This window comes from Opisthocomus hoazin, chromosome 5 (genome assembly GCF_030867145.1).
Source record: "Opisthocomus hoazin isolate bOpiHoa1 chromosome 5, bOpiHoa1.hap1, whole genome shotgun sequence".
Taxonomy (NCBI): domain Eukaryota; kingdom Metazoa; phylum Chordata; class Aves; order Opisthocomiformes; family Opisthocomidae; genus Opisthocomus; species Opisthocomus hoazin.
In genome coordinates, this window is record NC_134418.1 from 46,353,212 (window position 1) to 46,378,104 (window position 24,893).

At 37.4% G+C, this 24,893-nt stretch overlaps 1 long non-coding RNA gene across 1 annotated transcript; it reads left to right on the top strand.

Moving 5' to 3' along the window:
* Nucleotides 1-228: 228 nt before the first annotated feature.
* Nucleotides 229-22,787, top strand: LOC142361553 (uncharacterized). The gene is made up of 3 exons (XR_012764167.1): nucleotides 229-352; nucleotides 657-730; nucleotides 22,716-22,787. It is a non-coding gene; the product is annotated as an uncharacterized LOC142361553 (long non-coding RNA).
* Nucleotides 22,788-24,893: the final 2,106 nt, after the last annotated feature.

The window sequence follows — 24,893 nt, forward strand, 5'->3', positions numbered from 1 at the left end:
CCGCCGCCGCCCGAGGAGAGATGGCGGGCGCGCCCCGCGCAGGGCGGGCAGCAGAAGGGGCCGCCAAGGGTCGCGGCGTTGGCGGCCCGGCTCCCCGCGCCGGCTCGGCCCCAGCGCCGCCGCTGCAGCCGGGCCGCTCCGCGGGACGCCCGCGGCCTCGCCATGGCGACGGGGGCGGGCGGTGCTGAGGGCCGGCCTCCCGCCTCGCAGCATTCCCTGGACCCGGCGTCGCCAGGCCCCGCCGGCTCCTGGAGGCCGGCCCTGGCCGTGGCCTCTGTGAGGCGGGCGGCCCCCGAGGCGTGAGGAGCAGGCGCCGCGATTCCTTCCCTTCGGGCAGGGGCCCGCAGGCCAGGTGAGCCGTAGAGTCCGATTTAGACCGCGAAAAATGCGGGCGCTGTGAGAAGTCAGCCCAGCTCCGGGAGTTCAGCATTAACGGGTCCTCCAGATAACGGAAAGCGTTTGCGTGCTTTCTTGGAGCTCAGATGAGCTCCAAATGCGCTTATCTCAGATGGGAGCACCTCTCAAAGCCAAGTAAGTTTCTGAAGTTGTCAAGAGCAGTGTCAGTGACAATATCATATCGATACTTAATGGAAGGTTTGTGGGCAGTGTCTCAGATTATCGGTGAACACTGCAGTGAGCAGGCTTTTCTGTTTCAGAACCTCTGATCTCTGACATTCCCCAGGACTTTCGAGCAATGGAGAAACACACGTAGAAAAGACTAACCCTCTAAGTAAGTGACATAACATGAAAGCTTTTGGTTTGTGGAAAATTTTGTCATTTTCTGTTGAGGAGAGCCTGCTGCTTCATTTACTGTAACAAAGGAACAGTTCTAAGGGACTGGTTAGCCAGGGAGTCTGGAACTTTGTAAGAAAGGAAAACAGTGAGAAGGAACCAATGAGCTTTTGGTAAGTGCAAATGAAAATTACTAGAGAAACCATAACTGGGATGCTAAAGAATACAAAGAGCAGAGATTTTTCAGTAGCCTCTTTTTTTTACTGTTGGAAACTTGACACCAGCAGAAGAGGTCATTTTTTTAGCACAGCTTTGACCTAGTTTTTATTGCTAAAAGTGGTTGGAAAACTGGAATGTCCAAATCAATTGTTACAATCTATTTTGGAAGGATCAGGTGGACAGAAAGCACTTCAAAAATGGCATTACCTGTTTCTGAGTTGATGGCAATCGGAAGCAAATGATCTTGAATGTTTATGGGTCAATGTTCTAACAGATAAGTCAGAAGCTGACAGGGTACTTAGCTGATATCAAATGACACTAGAGAACAGCATGACCTATGCCTTACCCACCTACAACATATAGGGAAAACACTGCTGTACTGCAGTGAATTTCAATCTGAGTGACATATGCTGGAGGTCTCATGCTGCTACTGTTAAAAGGTACTTGGAATTTCAAAATATTTTAAATGTCAATTTTCCTAACTCAAAATGCATTGCATCCCACACAGGGGAATTCTTTATTAGACCTCATCTTGTCAGATGAAAAGGAATTGATCAGAGAACTAAAAATTAGCCATAGCTTAGGTGTAACTGATAATGATTTGCTCCCATTTGTTATGTGCAAACAGAATTAAGCCCAAACCAATAATATGTATACTTAGTGCTTCGAAAGGGCTAATTTTATAAAGGCGAATACTATTATAAGGTAAATCTTTTGGGAGAAATAATTTAGTCTGAAATGGGAGAATGATAATTGGAAACTGTTTAAGGATGTTAGCCCAGATACCCACAAAGTCATAATCCCACAAGTAAGGAATACATTTGCTGAAAAACCAGGGTGGTTTACAAGGAAAACATCTATGCAATAGAATAAGGAGTGTGGTATCTAACTGTACACTGGAAGCTAGGAATTGTAGAAAATTACTGTTGGAAGGAATATGTTATAAGGGAAATATACATATGGTCAACAGTGTTAAAATGAAGAAAAAGAAAGGTTTTTTTCAAGTACAGAATATAGAAAATGATCTAAGTAGTGCGAAGACCCTATTAAGGGATGAAGATGTCAGCTTTAACCATAATTAGTGACAAGCTTGGAATGTTAAAACATATACATATTTCTTTTGTGCATTTGGGAAGATGGCAGCTGGTGTAGTTATGCTGTGTGGTATTGAAGAGTTGTTTTCTATTCAAATTATCATGTAGGAAGACAGTTCATCTTCAGTTATTAAAAGAAAACTGTCATTAGAGTTTTGAATGAACGTATGCAGGTTTTGGCTGGGATAGAGTTAATTATCTTCATAGTACCTAGTGTGGAGCTGTGGTTTGGATTTGTGCTGTAAACAGTGTTGATGATACAGGGATGTTTTAGTTACTGCTAAGCAGTGCTTACACAGAGTCAAGGGCTTTTCTGTTCCTCACGCCACCCCACCAGCGGGTAGGCTGGAGGTGCGCAAGAAGCTGGGAGGGGACGTAGCCGGGACAGCTGACCCCAAATGACCAAAGGGATCTTCCACACCACATGGCGTCGTGGTCAGCAGATACAGCTGGAGGAAGAAGAAGCAAGGGGGGTGACGTTCGGAGTGATGGCATTTGTCTTTCTAAGTAAACTGTCACACATGATGGAGCCCTGCTTTCCCGAGGATGGCTGAACACCTGCCTGCTGGTTGGAAGTAGTGAATGAATTCTTTATTTTGCTTTGCTTGTGCGTGCAGTTTTTGCTTTACCTATTAAACTGTCTTCATCTCAACCCATGAGTTTTCACACTTTTACCCTTCTGATTCTCTCCCCCATCCTGCTTAGAAGGGAGTAAGTGGCTGTTTGGTGCTTAGTTGCCAGCTGGGGTTAAACCATGACATGTCAAGAAGTTGTATGCACAATCAATGCTCATATTCAGAAGGTCTTGCAACACTAAAACATTTACATAAAGAGGGTAAAGCTAGTGTTGTTCTAATAGTTTAAATGGAAAAATGGGACAATAGTAGTTTATCAATGTGACATTGCAGATAGGCAAAATGCGTAACAGCCAATATAAAACTCGGTTAACAAAGAATTTAAAAAGTAACAGATAATTCCAATTAATATGGGCTTCTGCTAAAAAAAAATACATATCTTGGCAGAGAAATAGAGCCTGGCAAACAGACTTTGTTTTCTTAATGAGGCTGCAGGTTTCACATATTGATATAATTTGATTAGACTTCAGTAAAGTGTTTGACTTATTATCGTATGGCTTTTTGGATGAAGCACATCAATGACAATTATTTATATCCTATACGTAAACTTACAATGAAAACTTGTAAAAACTGAAAAGATAGAAGATTTGAAATTACTGGTAATATTCTGGAATGATACCTGAAGTACTTCACAAGCAACCACTTTACACCATGGCTGCATCTTCTGTGTTAAGCATATATAATTCATTTGACTTGGAAGCAAAGTAAGAATTTTGTTACGCAGATGTGTTCAAAGGATCCTGCATGCCAAACAATATGTAACTTAGAGAGGACACTCTTTAGCAAAGAATCAGAGGCAGTCTACATCTATATAGTAGTGCGAAGAGGCAGTAGCCTTTCTGTGGTTAAGGATGAAACCAACTCCTATTACAGTGCTCTGTTGTAGCACCAATATAATTGGCCTAGAAATATTTGGCCTGCAAGTCCTGAAGGGAAAGGGTCTCTGTCTGTGGAAAAAGAAAAAAAAAAAATTCAGTTGCTAACACTTTTTGTTCCTATTATTGGGGGAGGTCTTCTTCCAATTCTGTAAGCAATGATAATGTCTAATGAAGGATAACATTTTATAGCAGATCAACTTTGCAAAATCTCTTTGTGTGAAAAATTAATATGTTTGAACAAAACTTGGTGTTCAGATGTTGGCATATTCAAAAATGTAACCTGAAGAGACAAAAAGTGCAATATTTTGATCACTTTGAGTAGCTGGTGCCCTCAGGAAATGTATTTGTGCAGCTTTAATGGTTGCATGAAAAAGTAATTGCTAATATACTACTGTTTGTGCTTAAATGCAGCAATGCCAAAAACTTGCCAGAACACACGTGGATACTCTTGAATACTGAATACTCGAATACTGCTCATAAAACTAGTTAAGAACCTGTGCGCTATTACTTGAACTATGTAAAAAAAAAAAAATAAATTTTTTTTGACTCTTGCCTAACTGTCCATCTTTGGTTCCTGGTAGTTTTGATATTCCTGTTGCCTGTGAACTTGTCCACTGCAGAAGAAAACAAAATTGAAATGTCCCCACTCCTCCACTTTAGACGAGGGGAAAGAGAGAGACCTGGTGAAAGCTAAAGTGATCATGGAGAAAAATATGAAAAAAAGGAGGAGAAAAGGTCAAAGTGTCAAAAATACAAAACCAGGGAACTGGAGGGGGCAACACTGAGCATGCTACCAGGCAGCAATCAGTATACAAAGATGTACCAAGTATGCAAAAGCTATAGAAACTAGTGCTGGCTGCTGTGGGCTGCAGGTGTGGAGACATGACAGGCTGATGGAACAGAAATAATCTCGGAAGTTGCCAGGATTTCTTCAGTCAAACTTCCTACTCCACCAATGCCGGGGTCAGAGTCAAAAGGATGCGAATGAGAAGATTCTGCAACTCTTTGAGACCTTGGATGGCACACTAAGCTAGGTACTGCTTTGGCACAAACTTGAACCGAAAGTTGACTGTGGCACTGCTGTTGTTTTTCATACCAAGTGAAATACACAAAACCTAAGAAAAACAGGTTTTCTGTAGACAGATCCTGTAAGGTTTTGCAGTCAATACTTCTAACTTCAATTTTCGATTTTTTGTATGAACTTCCTTTAAAGCCAAATAACAGGAAACCTGTCATGTCTCAAAAGAGATTATCTTTCCATAAAATGATTTCCATAAAATGATTAATTTTTCCTATGCATCTTTTCCTTTTAAATGTCAGAAGTAAACAGCATTTCTACCTTTCTGATATTCCTGTGTTAGTGAAATGTGTAACTTACTGATGTAAGTAGTTATCATAGGCCGAGTACCACCAGAAATGGTTTTCTTTTACACTTCCCCAGGTACATTAGAATGTTTTTCTTTTTCGGCAGACTCTTCAACCCCATGCAACGCTACAGGCTTGGGGAAGAGTGGCTGGAAAGCTGCCCAGCAGAAAAGGACCTGGGGGTGTTGGTTGACAGCTGGCTGAACATGAGCCAGCAGTGTGCCCAGGTGGCCAAGAAGGCCAATGGCATCCTGGCTTGTATCAGGAATAGTGTGGCCAGCAGGACTGGGGAAGTTATTGTCCCCCTGTACTCGGCACTGTTGAGGCTCGAGTACCTGGAGTACTGTGTTCAGTTTTGGGCCTCTCACTACAAGAAGGACATTGAGGTTCTGGAGCGTGTCCAGAGAAGGGCAACAAAGCTGGTGAAAGGTCTGGAGAAAAAGCCTTATGAGGAGCGGCTGAGGGAACTGGGACTGTTTAGTGTGGAGAAGAGAAGGCTGAGGGGTGACCTTATTGCTCTCTACAACTACCTGAAAGGAGGTTGTGGTGAGACAGGGGTTGGTTTCTTCTTCCAAGTCACTAGCAATAGGATGAGAGGCAATGGCCTCAAGTTGCATCAGGGGATTTTTAGGTTGGATACTAGGAAAAGTTTCTTTACTGAAAGAGTAGTCAGGCATGGGAACAGGCTGCCCAGGGGAGTGGTGGAGTGACCATCCCTGGAGGTATTCAAAAACCGCGTAGATGTGGCACTTCAGGACATGGTTTAGCAGGCATAGTAGTTTTGGGTTGATGGTTGGACTTGATGACCTTAGAGGTCTTCTCCAACCTTAATGATTCTATGATTCTATGAAAGTTACTTTTCCTACAAGAGCCATCTCTTAATTTCAGAGGCAGTTGGAATACCCAGCTAAATTGGAGGATTTGCCACTGATTTTTTCTTTATGGCAAATACATATTTAGATCTAAGTAGTATCATACCAACTAAAGATTTTCATTGTTTTTCTAATGCGGCACTTGCATCCTGTGTAACCAGCCTCAAGGTCTCTACATCATGTATGTCCTTTTTTAGCTTTCTGTTTGAGTGATGATGGAGACAGCAGTGCTGATGAAGATCAAAAAAATTACAGTGTAAAAATTACTATAAGAATCTCTACTCTCACTATTCACTGTATACATATTATGCATTGAAGTACTAGATCATTGCCAAGTTCCGTTGCTGGCATAATAGGCTCAGGAAAGAGCCAGATATTTGACAGAGAACACAAGTCTCCAAAATCTTTACTTCACAGTTCTTGCTGTGTTTCATTTTGCTGTAGCTTTCAGCTGGTGTTTAGATGGAAGCGTTCCACAGCAGCATTACAGCAAAAGGATTAGACACCATAAGCTTTTGTTTTATTAGGATTTCAATTTCTCTTTGATTATGTCAGTTCAAACACTGTAGTGGGAAACTAAGCAAAATTGGACTGCGTTAACACTAACACACTTGTGAGCATTTATTTATATAAGTTGTTCCATTGAGTTCAAATAGAACCACTCATATTTACTAACATAAGTAGCAATCCTTCCCAGTTTAGCTCTAAACAAATAGGTCTAAGGGCCGATATAGTTAAAATAAAGGATAAATACAATTTTGGTTTACTAAAACAACATATGGTTATTTCAGTAACAATCTAGTCTGAGTGTTTATGAAAGTATGAAATGTGCCTTGGTAGAAATAGGTACTAGGGAAGAGGATATGCCACAAAAAAAGAGAAAATATATTTATTTTTTTATTTTTACAAAAGTAGCATTTCTTCAGCCATTGAAATAAGGACTACAATGGGCAAAAATTTCTCCTCTTCAGGTCTTATTGTTCTGCATGCCTAGAAATTTTAGTTTTGTGTTGTTAAAAAGAGGGTGGAAACATTAATTTGTAGTCCTGGAAGGTCCAGAGATACTGCACTTCAATTTTATGACTACTGCAAATGATAACTGGATTCATGGTAACCTAGCACATCTCAGAAGTGTCTAGAGCAGTATTTCTTTAGCCTGAGAGACATGTCTAGGATAAACAAAGGTGACATTGTACAAAGGTTTTATTAGCATTTGCCTGAGATCACCCACTAAACTTATTCTTGAATGATGGAGTCGCAAGTAACACTGCTTTCCAAAACTCATAGTCTTAAGTATTTTATATCATGTCATTATAGGCCTTATATTCTACATGCATTAGAGAGTAAACTGCCCCAGCATGCATTTAATATATTTGCTCCCACTCCCTTTCCCACTCCCTTTCTTCACAATAAACTGAAATTTATCCCATTAATACCTCCTCCTGGTTCTGTGGTATTGTTTACTTATTTCTGGTATTAGTACTCATAGATTTATACGTATGCATCAGATAGATTTTCACTTACTGAAACATTTGTAACACCAGCAACTTACTTGTTTTGCCTTCTTTTGAAAGCTGTCTAGAAAGATTTATATAAAAAGTTAAACTATATCACTGACTTGGCTCATCAGTGCTACTTTTTCATCACCATAATAATGTCTATGTGACATCTAGCGTATCATCATGAATTATGGGGGAAAGGATAAACAACCCATTAAGAAATTAAAGGCCCACAAAGGTGCAGTTTGATAAAGGATAAAAAAACCCCACGGGGTACGTATAATAAGATCTCTCTCCCCTAAAGAGTGATTGTTATCTTTCTTTCATGAGCGTCAAAGACCTGGAGCCTCTCAGTGCCTCAGGCAAGTGAGTTTGAAGGTCTCCTTCATGATTGAATGGAAAATAGTAATCAGAATTAGGTTAAGACTGTTTATCCTATAGAGCTTTTTATAAAAAATGTTTTATGTGTAGAACTGATATTATTAACTGATAGAAACAGCCACTGTAATCACATTTAGAGAACTTCACTGTGTTTTGTGTATTCAGTGTGTCATTGTCTGTTTATTCTGGTATATGCTGGGACAAGCTTTGTTTCATGGAGAACTGTGCTCAATAGCTTTAATTTGTAGAGTCTTCATTCTGTAATAAATGGAAGCCTGTTTAAAAGAACAATGACTTACAGATAAAGATGTCTTTACAACCCCAAGAGAAATAAGTTATTCTTACATAAGTTTTAATTTCCTGAGACAAAATACACAGCAATATCCTTACTGTACTGTAATTAAATATGCCTTTCTTTATACTAATAGAAGACAGTAATACTTACACTCTTTCATTACCTCTGAGTGAATTTCATGATTCGGTACATGGTATGACTTGTGGCTGAACGAGAATCTAACTAAATCAAAGGAGGTGCAATCAAAATGAATGACTTAAGTGATGACAATAGAATTATCCTGGACGGTTCTCTTCCTTGTCCGATTGATTATGCTTAAATTGGTGAATAATCAGAAAGACTGCCAGCAAAAGGTGCTCATATTAAGTTGCACTGAAGGATAATTTTTTTGCGCAGTAAGTTGAAACTCTGATGTTTTGCATTTGGTCCCTGAAGATTTTTTATTCTTAATTGTTATTAAACTCTTCTTCCATTAATGTTTTCTAGTTCTGGTCACACCTGTTGATTGCCTCTTATCTTAAACACTGATACAGACAAGTAACTACATATTATTTGCAGATAACATTTCGTGATGGAGCCTAGCCCTGAGACCTTTGTGCACTACTGCAGTGTAAATGATAAATAACAATGTGTTAACTAAGTAGAACAGATGTCCTTTGAGGTCAGGAGATCTGAAATTCTCTTTATAGCTGATTTCTGGAACACTGTCAGTGACAGCCAGTGGTGTCTTTGGCCTGTACTCTGTTAGCCAGTGATTTATATAATGTATTTGGGTGGGAGAGTACCCTGTGGAGGCTCACCTACATTTTTAATGCTTACCTATTAATGTTTATAACTTAAAGTAGCATGAGTGTAAAAGATGGAAATTCCATATCTAGCAAAATAATGTGTTGTTGTTACATAGTCCTAAGACAAAATTTAGTGTATCATGCCAGAGACAGTTCAGATCCTTTGGGTTCAGTAGGTGTGGCGATTAATGGATGTTTTTTCTCCCACTGTATCTGTAAGGCTAAAAAGTGTTGCTCTTTTTAGGTATAGTAAATGTTTAAATTGAACTTTGGAAACTTTGGGGATGGAAGCACTTTGTAGGCATACACTTCCACATTAAGTACTTCTAGGTACTTACCTCCAAACTGAACTTAAAATTATGCATTGTGATGAAAACGTTGCATTATATTGATGCAATTCAGTCTTAGTGTCCTTACCGAATTAGTTTGTAGAAATTTCTGATACATTAGATTATTGTTACCAACCATCCACAAAAGTGATACTGAAATTCTAATGGAGGCCATTTTAACATTCCCTATCAGTGACATGAATATAGGCTTCGTTTATTAATTGCAGCTGATTAGCCACAAGGCAAACATTTAATTAAACCTTGAGAGACAATAACATTGCACATAAATTATCCATTTAAGAGCACATAGGTCATTATATTTCATTAAAAATTGTTTAACCAATAACCACACATCTTAAACTCAATCTGTATTTGCGCAGATTTGAAGTCAGAAAATCCCCCAGTGCATTGCTGGCTTTTTCAGACATTTATTTCTTGATGCATTCTGATTTGTATTTACTTACCACTTGTTCATGCTGCTTTCCTGATTAGTGAGACTGCCACTCAAATCATGAATTAACAATTGATTAAAAAAGTCCTACCAAATTATTTACTTTAAAAGTTATTTCAAAGTAGTCTAAAAGGTACATTAGGTGATGATGGAATTCAGAACAGCAAAAATCAAAACAAATACAATGTTATATTTCTATATATATAAGGCTTCTGCTTCAAATTATTTTTGTCCCTATGCAGCTATTTTCTATTCTTCTATTACTGAGAATTTTTTTTTTCCCTACAAGAATATAGGCTTATTGTTTTATATATTTTTCTGAACACTGGCATTTTATTAAATGGATGTTTGAATATGAAATTCAGATACAAGCAGCAAGTGACTGCTTAATGAAATGTATGAGTCATAATATCCATATTCCTTAAAAGCCCCCATACTTTCCATGAGTTTGAAAAGTTCATCATCTGCTCTGTGAAGTAACTTTAAGAAGTGGGAACACCCTTAAAACACTCATGGTCAGCCATAAGCTTTGTGGGCAGGTCATGCTTCTTCAGTGTATGTTTTCTACCGACTACGTTTTCTGAATAATATAGACTGAGGCGAAGACATCTGACAAGTAGGTGAGGAAAAAAAAATCTGATAAAAAGAAAGACGGTTTTGACAATGTAGTGCTCTGTTTCGTATTTCATGTGATTTCAAGACTTACAGTCCAACCTCAAAGTTATAAGAATTGATAATTCTATTTCACTATCCTGTGATACTGTATAAGTAGCATAGGGAAGCATGATGTAAGGTACACTTGATTTTCCTTCAGTGTATTTATATTCATGTAAAAAAGTTACACAAGTATCAAACACATTTATGTGTGTTGGACATTGCAAATATTTTCTGAAAATAAGTCAAAGGAGATTCATATAAATGTCAATGCCTGTCCATATGCCTGCCTTCTTTACCTGGCTTTTGTCTGTGTAGGCAATACTCTTAGAGCAGGGATCTTGCTGCTCTGTTTTCCAAGTGTCTTATTTTCAGGAGTACTGGGAAAACAGCTTCTACTTAGTTGTGAGATCAAAGCACTTGTGAAAATAAGTCTTGTGGGGTACTACCAAAGTTTGCAAATAATTACTGCTACTAGTAAGACATTAAAACCGGACAAGCTACTCTTTCTTGTAATAGACATTTTTTAAAGAAATTGCCGAGCTTAAGTACGTGAACTCCACCAAGGGAGCCAGTATGACTAAACTTCTTAGGTCAGATGGGCCCTCTAATATCACAAGCTAGCCTCTTTCCCTCCAGGTTTAGGGTAGGCTCTGTGACTTCTTTCCTAACCCTTTTTCCTCCCTTTTCCCATTTTATTTTTGATTCGGAAAGCAGAGATAAACCAGCTAGAAATCAATGATCAAATAATAGCAAGCAGACAAAAAAAACCCCAAAGCTGAAATACAGTAGATCTGCACAACTGTCTGCAAAGTTAAATGTAGGTCACTCCATTAATGTACAAAGATATTTAGATGGCAAATGGAAACTAGCTGCTGTGAAGCACACCACATTCATATATAATTGAAGCACCCCAGAGTAAAATACTGAGATACAATAGGTGACAACTGATAAAAACAGGAGAAGTATAAAACAGGGTACAAAACTCTGGGGAGTGTAGAGAATATTTAACACAGAATATTTACAATAACTGTATCTAAATTACCAGATAATACAAAAATAATAACTGAACTGGTGAAGCCAGAGAATTCAGTGAAGTACTGCCAGGGCACAGAGCTTCTGTTGGAATGATACACTGTTGAAATCAGTAACATTTGTCTGATTTTCTTCTCTACTGTGCAAAGAGAATGAAGATTTAAAACTTGTTCCAAGATGTCCTGAACGGGAGCAGGAGTTCCCCAGCGTAAGCCACTGTCCCTGTGTCCCTGGAAGAACAGCTTCACTCATTCTTTATAGATCTGCTTCAAAACAAAGTGTTTGGAGGTGAAGGTGACGTTTATTGTCCCTCAGTCTACAGGCACATCTAAGTGTAACTCAAGGTAATACTGGTCCAGTCTAGCCTTACCCCTTTTCTGCTTGCTTACCTAGTCAGAGTAACTTCTTTTGGAGAGTGAAATTGAAGATAGTGCCTGGCAATGACAGTTTAGGACCATAAATCCTGAAAAAGACCTATTGCTATGGTAATAGCTGAAGTTGTATTTATGTGCAGTTGCAGTAGACTTTGACGTCAATGCCTGTACCTTCTGGTGGCCACATGGCCAAAACTGTTGAGTCAAATTCTTTTCCAAACGTGAACCAGAAGTTTGTATCAGACAGTTTGTTATGAATTAGGCTTTGGGAGAGCACACTGTTTATTGAAAATGGATGTTCCTGGCATCAGGTCTTCTGTGGACCAGCTTCACGGTATTGTAGCTGGAGTACACATATATGTAGCATTTTTACACCTCAGTTTCCTCAGATGTAGAAAATTCAGGCATATTGTCTACCTTGCTCTATCCTGACCATCATTTTTCCACAAATATGCAGGCTTTCTGAATTTTAAATCTCTCAGCTCCAGAAAGAAGGGAGGATGATGCTAAGGGTTCCTTTTCTTTGGACTTGACTATGATTTCAAAACATTTGTAACAGTTTGTTGCATTTGTGTCATAACAACAACAGCTTTGTCTTAAATGCTGCCAGATAAATGTTCTTACAGGGTGGTTAATGATAATTTGTTTGAACAATGTTATTTAAATAGTTTTGGCTAAGTACATAGTATCTCTCTCTTGAAACAAGCTGAACTGAAATTGTAGTTTAGTAACAGCTCAGCTGGGACATGGATTACAGCAGTTTTCAAGATGATAATTTGAGTTTAATGCAAGAAAGATTAGAAGCTAACATCCACAGTGAAATTCAACATTATCTCCTGCTGGATGACACACTGTAATGTCAGCACCCTGGCCTTCAGAACCCAGTATGGAGGATTCAGCCAGGATGTGCCTGTGCCTCTGCTCACTGAAGGTCGGTAGTCACTGGTAAAGCCATAGGACAACATTACAAAAAATGGAGTGGCTTGTTGCAGGATACAGAATGGAAAGAGCTAGCTACAGGTGCTCAGTCTGATGGGGGAAAGGGTTCAGATGTATATTTGGAACTGGCAGTAGCATGACTGCATTGCTAAACCAAGGCTAACTAAAGAGGCAGAGAAAAATGGTAGAATTGGCTTGGGATGGTGGTGTTGGGTAACAAGTATGGAAATCAACAAAATTCCTCCTATCTGCTTTGCAAGCCAGCCTTTTCTGCCATAATTCTTAAAAAGGTCACGGTTAAGAATCTTGCATAATGTAACTTTATAATCACCTACATTGTAATTTTATAATCACCTAATTTTGTAATTTTAACATCTGCCTTCTTGTGTACCCTCTAAACTCTGCATCTGAATTCTTGCTAAGGCCTCATAGTAAATCCTTACCCTTTTCAACCCGAGTAGAGCTTAGGCACTGCCTTTCAGTCTCTCTGTACAGTCTTAGCATGCAGTTTCCCTGTCTTGCACACTCCTCTGGGAGCTAGGTCCAACCAGGGAGGACTCATTGCAAAGACAAGTTCCCCAAGAGCCTTCAGGATTTTAGTATTTCTTTTTTCAATTGCGAATTAATTGGCATAGATTCTTGAAGTACCGCAGCAGAGAAATGTGATGATTGAAGTGTATGAAATACAGGCATTGCAGAGATCCTACACTTCACTGTTTTTAATTTTAACAATATACAGAGCTGGACAAAAAGATGTGACAGTTATTTGGTTTGTTTTCAAGCAGATCTTTCCAAAGAGCTAGTGATTCTTCTTCCTTGCACCTAGTGTTCCCCTTCAGCTACTGGTGTTTCTTTCTCTCGTTTACAGCTACTTCTTGATTATTCCTTGAATGCATAGCAAAATGGGCCTTATTCCTATAAAAGCAGTTCCTTGGTTTTGCTGTCTTTATCTTAGTAAATTTTCCTCAGTACGTTTACATCATCTCTTGAAGAGAGACAAAATATGCTGCATTGCTACACACAGGGACTAGGCAGGCAGGACCACAGGGACACCCAGAAACACTGTAAACTTAGTACACAGCCAGGCATGCTCAGAAAAGCAGATCATACTTGTTATGGCACAGTCATATCCATGTGGAAGTTAAATAAGAGTTATGTATTTTGTTCTTCCCAGGAAAGATTTAGTCAAGTTCCATTCATCTCAGATAACTGATTTATGTACATGAAAACACATCAAGACACCACTTACAGTATCTAGTACAAGTAATGGTAAAATTAGGGTATCAACATAAAATTGTGGATGGCTTATAAAATGAATCAAAATTAAGTAATTAATTAAATAAAATGAAAATCATACATATGTTCTTATATAGCCACAGAGTGCTTAATGGAACAATTTTGATTTAAATGTTTGGAGTCTTTGCAGAGTATCTGCTCCATTTAAAAGTGAAGAAGCTCAAATCAAACCTGCTATTCAGTCTTAAAAGATTCCATTCATTTAGATAGTTACTTATCAAAAAAATCTTGTATTTCTTTTTAAAAGGTGGAATAATCTCTCATTATTATAAGGCCAGTAAGTGGCAGGTTAGAAGAGCAGTGAAATAACTCTTTAGAAAAATTTGCTTTCTCTTTATATTTTTGATGCTGTCAGCTGTATTTCCACTAATTGATAATAATGCATTGTAAGATAAATAGCACTTATAATTTTGTATGTTTGCATAGCTGAGGCAGAGGATAAATATAGCTGGTAATTATATGTATGATTTGACAGTTAAATTGACTAACTATTGCTAATTTTCCTCTGCATTAAAACAGTTTTGAGAATGCAAATTATATTTACCCGTACAAATCAAGCATTTCTCCTCCTTTTTAAAATACTACTACAGGATTTCTGTAGCAATTGTTTAAGACACTATAAGTAGCAACAGTGGTAATAACTGTGGAATACTGTATTTTATAATGGTGACACTTCATATCATATTTCACCCAGTAAAACTCAGTTTTTCATGTTTTAAAATTAATGTGCTAAAAAAAGTTAACATTTAAGAATTCAAGTGCACAGTTAAATTTATGCAGATAGAGAAACAAATGTGAAAACCTAGACTTTCATGTCTATGTTTATATACAATATATAATCTGCATGCAGTTGCAATTCAGCATCATGTTATTATCCCTCAATGTTTTCTGGACATCCATCTTATTACTGAGGTAGAGAGTGGTAGCTATTACTGAGAAACAGAAACATATACAGGTAACAATATGTAGAGATCTAAACTGTTATATGCAAAACATCAAGTAGAGTATTACAGAGTGGTTTTAGTCTTTGATAGACATATGAGTTATAATCTGTAATTAGTAATCATCAGTCTAATTACTTTTGCCTGGCTCACAAACACACTAGCATGCGCAGCTTTCTTTGCTTCCCCTGTTATTTTTATTTGCTATTGCAACCATTATTGCAGTATTAGTTGTGTTGGTAGCAGCCAAATTACTTCATATGGGGATACATTTTTCAAATGCCATTCTGAGAATAAAATGCTGATCACACTGCGTGTTTTTCCTCCCAAGATTAGCTGATGTTAGTTCAAATTCAATCCAAAAAGAGAAATACGTGTTCTGGTTGTGAGGTGGACTTGGTCATAATCTTTACAGCAGATAAAGCACTTGACTGCTTTAATTTTTCTTCATTGTTTGCCTGATTTTTGCATCTTCAGAGTAAATCAGGTAGTAAAAACTGCATCTGTGATTCACTGCTGAGTGCATGCGAGTGGATTTAAGTTATCGTACCATCACAGTTAAGGTTATGGACTGGAAGTTAGTCTAAGATAGTGTCCTAGATGTCTTTCTATCGAAGAGCTTTGTATGCTGATGAGAGACTTCTTGAACACACATTGCTTGCTTTTTCATACAATTTTTTATACTTTAAATCGTTCTGCATCTTTCCTGCCCATATATCCATGGTATTTTAGTCCTTATTTTCTTTCCAAGCATTAGCATTGTAAGTGAAATAAAGAGCTGATGTCAGGTGTCAGTTTACATATCTGTTTTTGATTCCAGTCTTGTGCTCTGATTCAGGCATTCCCACTGCTTATTCCAGTTACATCTTTTGAACTACCTGTTGCCATATAGATAATTTGGTATCTTGCACAGTCTTTCTATACAGAGTAAATGTGCCACTTCTGGGTTACAAGTACAATCTATGGTCAGTTCTCATGCAGTATTTATGCATGTCTTTTCAGAAAGATTATTTTGATGCTAATTTAGGCCACTGAAGAGCAATGAGCCATCACTAGTAAATTAAAACCTGTAGATAAATTAGACCTGTTATTTCATATTTTTCCAAATGGTGACAACTAACAACTAAATGATGTGTGACTAACACATCTATCTTCCCCCCTCAAGCCCTTCTCAAATCCTGTCAGTGACATAGAAGTTTGCAGTTTTTATGGTTTCACTTCTGTGAACTTTCCCAGGGTTCTACTATTTATGAAGTGGCAGGTACTTCTGGAAAGCAGGGGTTGATGTAATATGTAAGAGTAAGAGAAAAGATTGTGAGACACACAACTTTTTCCACTTTGTCTGCCAGAAATTTACAGACACAGTTGGTAGAAACTCTGAAACACTATTGATTAAATATATTATTTGGCAAAGACCATTGTGTGTAGTATTTCAAAATTACTTCAGCATTATGGACCAAAATATAATTTAGAATAATCCCAGTGGGGTAATCAGAAATTGTACATTATACTATTACTGCAGCACTAGTAAAAGAAAGCAAACTGTGGCCGTGTGATAGAATTTAAAGATCTAGGTTGGTTTGTTTTCTGATGATATCATTGATACAGTAATGCAAATAACTCTGGTAATGTGGCCATGCAAACCTCTCAATTTGTTTTACTTTTTTTATAGTTATGTATTATTCATGTTGTGTTATTATATGCACTGTTTATTTCCCTAATTGTAACAAGCACTTAATTAATTACACTATAACCTCTTGAATCTATAGGCCAACTGTTGCATCTTTAGTTAATATTTTAAAATCTCATCTCTTTCCATTTTTCCTTGTGTCTTTGATGTTTTGTTTCTTACCCATCTTGTTTGGGTTCTCTGTGGAATAGTCTCAGAATAATCCTGCAGTTCTCTTTTATGACTGAAACTTTGCATTTTAACAGTTGTCTGGAGATAGTTTCTTCCTTGTGAAATATCAGTTTTAATAACAAGAAAAGAAAAATGCCATAAATCTGCACTAACCACATAAAGCTGAAGTCTCTGAGAGACTGATTAACATTGAGACTCTACACAGGTTTTTCAATAATTAGAGGATGTGCTTGCATGGAGCCATGACTGCTCTGGCCTTAATGCCATTTCCCAGGGCAGATAGCAATTATTACAGCCCACAGTAAATTTCCTACATTCTCTGCCTCCAGCCACTGAACATCTTTTTGGAGTAAAGGTCTTTTAATTTTCCACGCTCTTGTCATCAACTTGGATTAGCAACATGTTCTACCTGTTTTCTTTAGTTGGCTTAGAAACAATTCACGGCTGCTTTTCTGCTGTAGTATTTTCTTTGCACCTGAGGTTGAAGTGATCGTGATCATAGTTGTGATTATATTAACACAGTAGATAAAAGCCTTGGCATTTTCAGCAGGGCAGCTAGAACTGAACTGTTTCCGCTGTCTTTGAGCTCAAGTGAGTAGCCCCCACTCAGCACTCCCAAGCTTTGTGGTGTAGATTATATCTATTTATTGTTCTCAGATTTTTATCATCTCCATGGTTCAGAAATGAATTATTCATTGAGGTAGAGGGCTCTTTCGTCTATGATACAGTGTCTTCACCTTGTATATACATTCTGTGGTTATTTTGACCAGAATTTTATTGTATTATCACAACACAAACTGTAAAACTTACTCACCTAATTTAACATTAAAAACCAAAATATATACTCATGGCTAGTAAATTAAATGTTAAGTGGTTAAATTTAAAGTTGCTGTATTGCTCTTTAATTATACAGGCAAGATCCTGCTGGAGTTATTAGCAGGAAGAAAATGTCCAGATTGCTTTTTGTAACACAGCATTGGACTGGGTTGTGAAAGATATAGGAACCGCTGCTATACCCTGTAGAGCTCAGATCTGACCAGAACGGGCAGATTCACATAGTATTCCTTCATGTGTAGGCAGTTTCATCCCTCATCATCTGGCATACTTCATAATTTGCCTCTACATCTGATGTTGTCAGTTCCTGCAAAGCCTCTCCGGAGTGTTACAGTTAAATATAGTAAAGGAACTTTCTAAACAAGAAGGGACTTCAATCACTCACAAGATCCGCTGCAACAGACTGCAATTTTAGTGGAAATTTGTATATGTTCTTCAGTGTTTTGAGCTGATGTGAAACTTATCGTGAGGCAGACCAAAAGCTGCAGAAAGTGAGAGTCCTTAGCATCTCCTAGTTGTCTTTCATTCCCAGCTGAGTCACAGCATCTAAACATACAGAAGCAGCTATGTAAAACTGAGCTCTAGCTCTCCCTGAGCATACTGGTGCAACTGCAGAACTGGAGCCCTGGCTGCTTTATGCCTGTTAGACTTCTTTAGCAAACATTAAGATGTTTTATGTGTGGATGCAAGGAGTGTTAGGGTTCTTACTGCTACTTGGATATAATCTCATCATATATGCATAGGTTTTCCCGAAACAACTAACAGCTGCCGCTGAGCTGGGTGGCTCAGTGCAAGCTGAGTGTAACACAGACAGACAGCAAGAACAACTGAACAATGAATAATCTCCAGAAAGAAGAAAGAAATATAGCTTTCTGGATTAGTGAACTGATTAGAAATCTTTGGAAAAGGAAGTATGTGGAAACTGAGAATGACTTTTAGGAAAAAGATAAAGACTGAAATAAAGATTGATGTTAAGATAAAGACTGAAAGAGGAGGAGAGGACGAATATGCTTCTAACATGAGATGTAATGCAAAGAAATACAAATGGTTACTGAAGAAAAATCAGGAACTGTGGAGGAGGATAAAAGATTTAAAGACAGAATGTGAAGAAAAGAAAGCATAACTAATGTTAGTGGAAGAAGGTAAGTTATTAAAAACCTGTTGAATAAATTTCTGGAGAGAAAGTAGAGGAAAAACACTGTCAGGCCAGGTATTTGCTTAGAAAAAAGAGTGAAAATGCAGGTAGATACAACTGGATATCCAATGGATTGATACCAGTGTTGCCAAGTACAGCACCTGGCAGTTTTGGAGGAAAGGTGAGATGTCCAGTGCAGATTTAACATGTAGACAGACTTTTCATTCTCAACTAGTTTCAGTAGTATAGATTTGAGTTACAAGGTGGGAATATCCTTTTTATTGCTCTGTCTATTCCACGTCTTAACAAGATCTTCAGTCAGGCACCATTTAAGCAGTAGCAATTTTATCTGGCATTTCTCTTAAAGTAGGGGAACATAAAGTATCCTTCTTTAACATATCATCTCAGCTGCAAAAAAACATTACCAGTGTTGGCTTTGATTTGTATATTTGGGTACCAAGGAACTTGTGCTGTGTTATGTTAAATGAGCTGCTGATGTTTACGCTTCATCTTTTTCTAAATAAGAATGGAGCAAAGAAGCAGACTCTGAAATGGAGAAGAGTGCTTTTCCTAAGCCACTTCAGAAAGAGGAGAAACTAGCACTGTTGCATCCAACAGAGATGAGAAGAGATATCCAGTACTAGGTAAAGAGAAGGCCACAAAGTAGTGTTGCTTGGAGCTGACCTTTTCTATACAGCATTGCAAGAGCTGAGATAAAGGAGTGACTGATGCTGGAAGAAGAAATTTATTTGAGAAGGAAATTTTGGCAGAGCAGGTAGACTTAAAGTGGAAGAAAGGATTTCTGTTTACGAATCCCAATGTAAGATTTTGGTGTGACATATTTTTATAAAAAAACTTCATACCAATGTATGTTTCTAATAGGTTATTTGCTATAGAATATGATCAGTTATGGCTGGTAGATGAATTAAGCAGAAAATTTAAAATTATGACATTGATGAAGAACATTCCAGCAAATGCTCAAACCCAGCAGTCAGATTTGTAGCTGCAAAGCAGTGGCTGCTCAGCCTAGTTCTTCAAATCTGTTTTGCCAGGGATAAAGAAAAGTCAAAGCAAGTCCTACCAATCTCATGTTTTAGCGTGGTATTAGCTGCCAGAGCATCAGAGGAAGTCTGACAAGCTAGCAAATACAGAAGTAGCCTGTTTCTTCCTACCAGATATGGGATTAGCTGATCTGAAGGGGACTTAGAAAAGTGCAAACAACGTGACAGTGATAAATCCCTTTTAGTCCAAGATCTCGAATGAGATTCCAGTCAGAACCCATTTCCAAGCGGAAGGAACTTGTACTCCTGCACCACATGCTCTGGACTTCGTGCCTCCAAAGTTGTCACTAAAAAGTGTCATTCCCATGTACTGCAACATCTTTCTCCAGGCTTTAAGTATTTACATAACAACAATTCTAAAAATTTAACCCACTCAGGAGTTTAGCTTGATCTTGCAGAAACATTCTCCACATTTAGTCTCTAAATATGTTATTCTGTATTCTGTACTTTTAAATTTCATGCCATTAAAATCAGTCCAGCCTTCAGAGTGATTTTCTTCTCTGGATATTCGGGTCCTTCACTGTGTTGAAAACTTCATCCCAGCTTTGACTCATTTATTCCTAATTATGAAGACCATTTTTTAACGTGTTACTGTTAATGTGTTTTAATGTGTTAATGATTTATCCCCTCACCACTGCTTTATGAATCCTATATATAGCCTCTTTTTAGCTTGGCTATTTCTCCTTCAACGTAGTGTGTCACCATCTCCTCTTCAGCGAATTCCCTACATACTTTCTTCTATAAATTCCACTGTAAAAAGTTACTCCCATGTAGCCCTGTATTAGGCTGCGTTCTAAAGTGCAGTTAGGAAATCTTTTGCATTTCTTTTGTCTAGAAGGAACATCGATTATCTTAGCAAAGACTAATACTAGGTACTAATCTGACATTAATTTCTGTAATTACAGGCAGTATGCTCCACAGTCTTCTGTGTATATATTCCATATTCCATTGGCTCATATTCTTTAAATGAAAAATATGTTTTAAAATAGCGAGTAATGTTTAGAAACATGGGGCTAGATTGTCAGCTAGCATAAAACATTTCTCTGTTAGCTATGCCATTTTTTGCCAGCTGAGAACATGGCCTATGACCTCCTTTCACTTATTTTATAATGTGATGGAAATAGAAACAAATGAAATCAATGAGATTTTTAGATTTAGTCTCTAAATAAATAAAGTCAGGAAAATGGATGTTGCAGAGTTTATGCCTGTTAAAGAATATTTTTAGGAAATACAGTATTTTTACTTTCATAGTGGTTAGTAGTGCATTGCTTTTTAGTTTTTTAGTAGTTATTGAGATCATAATGAATAATACATTTCCTAAATAAGGGGTGTTCTAAATGAATTAGCATATATAAATATATATGTGGTTTTATATGCACATAATAAGTGTAGCAGCTCATCACTGTACTGTGTTCAAGATTTTAATAGAATTTTACAACAGAATAAACATTTTCATTTAGAGAACAATAAATACTAAATTTAAAAAAACCAGCTTAGTATTCAACCATCGAGCTCTATCTGGCTTTTAAAAGGGGTAGAGACTTCATAGAACTGTTTCAGAGTGTAAACCAGGAGTAAGTGGAAGTGTGAGAAGGAAACATACAAAACGGGAAAATTGTGTCATAATTCTGCACTGAGATGTCATATGCGTTTTTACAGGTCGGAGACATGTTATCACAAACAGAAGATATCTGTTTCTGCCTGATTTGGCAGGTGTTATATTAGCTCTTATGAGGATAAATAAGTGATATTACATAAACAGTGCTGAAAATGTTTTAGTAAAAAATTATGATACTGCAGTGTGGGATTTTGGGATAAATATAGTTATTAACAAAATATGTGGCAGTACTCACAGCACCTGCTTTTGTTTCAGGATAGCGAGTGGGATCTGCAGTGGCAGAGACAGTGCATATGTTAAATACAATTAGGAAGAAAGTAGTTTTGAGACTGGAATACTGAAGAAGGCCCTCATGAAAGAGTAGTTCCTCAATTTTATGTGGTCAGATCAAGGGCTGTGCTGGCCTTCCACAACAAAATTGCAGTGTTTCCAAGGATCCCGGAAAAAGGGTCCTGTGGACTCCTGCATCACAAACCTTGTGCTGCACCCTTCTTTGTGGGCTATTGTTTCCAGTGCTAGCTGGGTTTAGCTAACCAGGGATAATGAAGTTATGTCTTTATTTTACTAGGTAGACAGCTGCTCTGAAGTTAGGATGTTATGGGATTCCAGGAAGCTTATTTTTTTTTTAAGGCAAAACAGGTAAGGATAGAGTTTGATGTTAAAATTCATGAAACAGACTATCTAAATAGACTTGTTCAGAAATACGGGCAGGAAAGAAAACAATACACCAGGGTAAAGCAGTACTCGACATTGATCAGAGGCAGCAGAAAATGATATAGTTAGAACTGAAGACTGAATAAGTTCTCAAGCTGTTTAGTATTATTCTGGAAAAGTATGGCTGCCTGTGACAAGAGTGTTCTGAGGACTTAAGAGAAGAAGGGGTGATCAAGGTTACATCTGAGTCACTAGAAAAACATTACACTGAAAGTAGTTAAGTTTTTGTCAACAGGAGAAGCAGTTAATCACATCATATCACAGCACAGAAGCAGGCTAGTTATATTTTTCAAATTTGAGTTAAATTTTGAATGTACCCCAAAATATACACAGACAATTTAAAAATTATAAATAAAACTTAATGGGAAAGTATGTTAAATTTCTTCTAAACTAAGACATGCACACTTTCAAAGATTTAACATCTAAAAGTGTATTTTCTATAGACGTTTTCTCTTTAACGTCCATACTGTGTTTGCTCAGTTTACCAGGCAAAATAAGTTTTTGATCTTTTCAACATTGTAGATCCTAACAGATGCAAAGCTATATTCTTTTGGATTCAGAAATCATTTTCAACAATTGAAAACAAAATTCAGATCCAAGAATGCTTTTTGTTTTCAGTGATGCTGCCAAAAGCACAAAGAATGCAGTCAGCCTCCTAAAAGCAAAGTAACTCCCAGAGCACTGCCAGTCAACACTCTTTGCTGTGGATTTTCAGACACGTAGGACTGGCTATCCATGACTGACATTGCTGTGGAGCAGAGGAACTACTGGGGATGTGCATCACACACACTTGGACCTTTGCTAACTCCCTGTAAGTAACTTGCAGTGTCTTCTGCTTTACTTGTTTTTATGAGCAAAGTTACCCCTCACAATTACAGCTACCACTTTTGTGCTCGCATAGTCTTTGTAGAACACAGACTTGTGAAGTACTTTTCTGAGCTATCTGGGCATGTTGCTCATGATTTGGTGCATGAGGGGTTTTCATTCCTAGTAATGCCAATTTGTATGTTTTGAAAGAAAAATTTCATTTTATAAATACCTGTGAGTAATTGCTGGCATTCTTCCAGCATGTCGGCAAAGTAACAAGAAGAAACAAATTACAATTTAATACAACTTCTAAAATGGTCTCTATAAAGTCCTTAATGTTAGGCTAAAATAAAAATGCTCTTAGGATGGTGAAGAGCAACAGGATGTGAAGAAATGGGTTGAAAATGTAATCCCACTTCTTTAATATAAATATGTCCTTACTTAGAATGCTATAGTCAGATCCGACAAGCAAAGCTGAGGAGGTTACACAAGATAAAGAGGGACTGTTTGGAAGACAGAGATAATGGTGTCTTATTACTTGATTGGTCCCTACTGTAGCATCTAAACCCCATTCAAATGATTTAAAATTAAGACTATTGGTCATCATTTGTAGCATGTTAGGGAAAGAGCTGATTTTTTCTTCCTTAGATATGCTTTGTGTTGCTAATTCTGTTGCTAATTTCCATAATCTGTATGGAGTCTCATTTATGTTTACTTGTTAAATATAGTAAGGATTAAATATTAAATGATCTGGTTTAAATTTCATTAACTTAAAAAGTAATTTTATTTTAAAATTCTTAGCTACATAAAATTCTGTGATCTGAAGTTTAAATTTTAAATTTTATTAACTTAAAAAGTAATTTTATTTTAAAATTCTTAGCTACATTTCCTCTGAGACTTCTTTTTTGGAGTTTTATGACTGCATGAACTTTACAACTTCACTTGAGGAAACTTCATGGTTTCTGAAAAAAAAAAAGTTGATAGCTCACTAAGAAAGAAAAAGACAAATACCAAGAAGCTGTAATGATATATATGTGTTAATATGTATGTATATTATTATAGTTTTAACTAAATATTTCTCTACTGCTTAGATTTATGATACTGTGTTTATGATAGAGAGACTTTTTCTCAAGGAATGCTCCAACAGAAAACAGAAAGAATGATTTCGCTAAATCCAGTGAGATTCAGTATTTATTTCTGTTGCTTGTGACATAAATTTTGTAACATATCTGTGTACATGTGGTGGGGACTCAACCCTTTCTTTTGATTAAGAGCCCCATAATTTTAAGGGTAACAGTTATTGGTGAGTTTATTATCATAGAAAAAAAGAGATTTTCCTGAGTAGCTATAGCTATTCACATGAAACTGAGTTCCACTTCGTGATATGGCACCCTGCACTATTTAGATAAATGCCACTTGGCAACATGCAAGTGTATTCTAATTTATTTGAAATGATTTTCACTAAGTTTCTTAATGATATTCTGTCAATAGCTGCTGTGCAATTATTTTCTTTCTAATCTCAAAGCTATAAGGACTCTTACCTCTAACTGGCCATCCAGGTCACACATCTTTTTGTTCCCTGTGTGGATGCGCATAATCTCTTGAACTGGCTATCTTTGATTCTGTTCTGTGCTCTAAGCTTAAATTAGATTATTTTTAAGATAGTTAAAAGAATGTTTCTCCTTACCCTAGACCCTTTTTTGATTTTGGTATCAGGAACATTCTGAACCTTCCTTGTTAAAATAATATCTGAAGAAAAATCCCTTGAATAGATTACAGTAACTTGTCTTGCTAAAGAAAATTGCACAGAGTCTCTGTAATATGTCATACTGTGCTTTACTTTCTGGACCAGCACGTTTATGAAACTTCACAGTTTTATATTCCTAAGAGCAGGGTGGATGGGACAGACATACTGGGCATTCAGAATTTTGCAGGGGACTAGTACTGTGTATATAGTGCTCCTGTTCACTGTGGCATTCCCCCTGGAAGTCCATCCTTGGATCTGTGCGTAATGATCTAGACAATTGAGGGTAGGGAATAGTTTCTGTAAGAGAAAGGTTTATGTAAACTAGAAAGAGATGACTAA